The sequence below is a fragment of the Fukomys damarensis genome, unplaced genomic scaffold (assembly GCF_012274545.1).
Source record: "Fukomys damarensis isolate Sample0158 unplaced genomic scaffold, DMR_v1.0_HiC HiC_scaffold_1, whole genome shotgun sequence".
NCBI classification, from domain to species: domain Eukaryota; kingdom Metazoa; phylum Chordata; class Mammalia; order Rodentia; family Bathyergidae; genus Fukomys; species Fukomys damarensis.
The window spans coordinates 46,618,387-46,621,124 of record NW_022900913.1 but is presented as its reverse complement, the minus strand read 5'-3'; the positions used below and the strand labels follow the sequence as shown (position 1 = coordinate 46,621,124).

The 2,738-nt window shown below is 41.3% G+C and overlaps 1 pseudogene; it reads left to right on the top strand.

The window, feature by feature from the left end:
- Positions 1-455: 455 nt before the first annotated feature.
- Positions 456-1,828, top strand: LOC104871436 (annotated as a pseudogene).
- The last annotated feature ends 910 nt before the right edge of the window (positions 1,829-2,738 follow it).

Sequence of the window (2,738 nt, the reverse complement as noted above, 5' to 3'; positions counted from 1 at the left end):
CTGAATACAAATGTAGTAACATTACTTTCCCAACTTAATATTTCTAAGGACCCAATTTCTGTTTTTTGAAAACTTCCTCCTTATGTATTTCCAAGACTTCCCAGAAGTGCTACCTGTGTCCATGGGTCATCCCTGGCTCTTGCCTGCTTCCCTGGCCCACTGACCCAAAACAACGCGTCCCTGAGGCTAGCAGTGCCACGGGGGTGTGCTGTGTACTGGCACTCTGCTCCTGTTGCACCAGTTCATTACTAGGGACTGAAAGTCTGCCATTCCAAATGTTGATGCAACCAAAATCTCACTAATGTACTTCAGAACTGATGATTCCTATCACTGTCACCACCTAGTGAAGTGAGAACGAAGATAGATCTTTACTACACTCAGGTGGGATTCCATAGTAAAGTTGCTCAGAGCTCAGTGCACCCAGCATTGAGTTATATACTACAAATTCTTGCATAATGTCTTACTCTGAGTCCCACACCTCCCTAGTAGAGGGTAAGATAAGCAACAATACCCAGTTTTCTGGGAAAATTCCATTCCACTTTCCTTGTTTGATTCGCACAGAATCTGTGACTGTTGACCCCCAATCAATAAAAATATGAGAAACTCCAGTCCAGGTTACCATTTTCTGGCTTTAGCACTGTAAATTCCTATTCCAGGCAAATTAGAGTGGTTGGTCAATCTAATAGCTGGGTTGATTCATGTGCTGGTATCAGCCAAAACTCAGAATTAGGAACACTGTTTCCTTCTCATCATGAGGTCCTATTGATAAGCCTGGGCCATGCTTCTTTTTATGAAAAAATTTATCATAGGAGTCTCCACATCTGATTTCTACTGGAGCCATATTCACCACACTTCCATGAAATCTAAACCTCAAAAAAAGATAGACTTGCACATATTTTGTCCTCAAAAGTCTCTTTCCCAATTAGTTTTTTAAACTGAAATGTATATATGGGTTCTCTACCTGAGCTAACCAGCTGGTTGCTGCTCTACCTGTGCCCATCCACCCACCTCACATTACCACTGCCACTGTGCCCAAAGGGCTTCTTCTCATAGATGAGGCTCCCACCTTTGAGGCCAATACCACCACTAAATGTATCCATTTCCATGACTTTCCAGGAGATTACTGGGGCATCTGCTTCTACCCACAGAACTTTGCCCCAGTATGTACCACAGAGCTTGGAACAGCTGTGAAGCTAGCACAGGGGTTTGTCAAGAAGAATATTAAGTTGATTGCCCTTTCAAAGACAATGTTGAAGGCTGGGAATTTAGCTTATTGGTGATGCCACCTGCCTCACAAGCACAAGGTACAAACAAAAACAAAACAAAAAAAACCCCACAGAAACAAAAAATAGAAAGACAATGTTGAAAAGGACCATCTTGCCTGAAACAAGGATATCAGTGATCACAGTAGTAATGAGCCCACAGAAAAGTTATCTTTTCCTATCACTGATAATAAGAATCTGGACCTTGCCATCCTGTTTGACATGCTGGACCCAGCAGAAAAAGACTAAAAGGCATGCATGTGACAGCTTGTGTGGTGTTTGTTTTTTGGTCCTGATAAGAATCTAAAGTCATCTATCCTCTGTCCAGCTGCCATTGGCAGGAATATTGATAAGATTTTCAGAGTAGTTAGTCATATCTCTCCAGCAAAGAAAGAGGTTGTCACTCCAGTTGATTGGACAAATGGAAATAGTGTGATGGTCTTTCCAAAGATCCCTGAAGAAGCCAAACAACTTTTCTCTAAACAAGTCTTCACAAGCTTCTGTCTGGCAAGAAATACCTCTGCTACATTCCCCAGCCTTACATCTCTAAGAAGTTGAGCCTTTAGCTGCTCACTCAGCACAATGAGCCAGTGGATGCCAGTTGCCAATCAAGTTTTCCTGCAGCAGTTCCATAAAAGCATCATGACGTGATCACAGCTGAAGCCTCTGGGTTGCTTACTACTGGCTTATTAAAGGAAAATGACACTAAAATTTCCTTGAGGTTCTTTATTCTGAGCCACCAACAGCCTATTCTGTTCATACATCTCAGCACTCTCTGCTGGCTGGCTCTCCTTGAAATATTTTCTGTATTTGAGGCTTAAATATCATTTGCAGGATTTGTGGTCAACAAGGCAGTATGCATTGATGGTGGAGAGAGCTTGGTTCACTCCATCACATAATGACTATCAATTTCTGTATCAGTCTTAACTGAATCCTATCTTCTCTTACCCATTTTGGAGAATAACAGAGTTTGAGATTCAAATTCCTCTGTAAATATCTAAGTAGGTAGCCCAGGAACTTAGAGTAACTTGGATATTCTTTAATATTCAGTGTTTTTGACCACAGGCTAGAGAAAAAAACTTTCCAGTTCTGCAATTTCTTAGTAGGTAACTCAAGTGCAGGAGTAAGGCCTTATATTTCACTGTTAAAAATGTGTAATAAATTTCTATGAAAAGGGCCGGGCTGCAGGAAAGGCTTCCTTTACCTACCAGGAAATGTGGTAGAGGCCATGTGACTGCTCCCTATAGATGCATGCATGGGAGGGCCCACATTCAGAAGGAAAGAAAGGATAATCAAGAGTGTTTTATTGTGGAAAAAATAGGTTGCTATTTTCTGAATGTAGCTTTTTGAAGATTCACAAATACAAGGCTGTTAAAACTAGTAACCTCCCTTTGTGGGAGTGCAGACTGGTACAACTACTATAGAAAACTATGCAGATACCTCAAAAAACTAGGATTAGAGGTTCCATTTGACCCA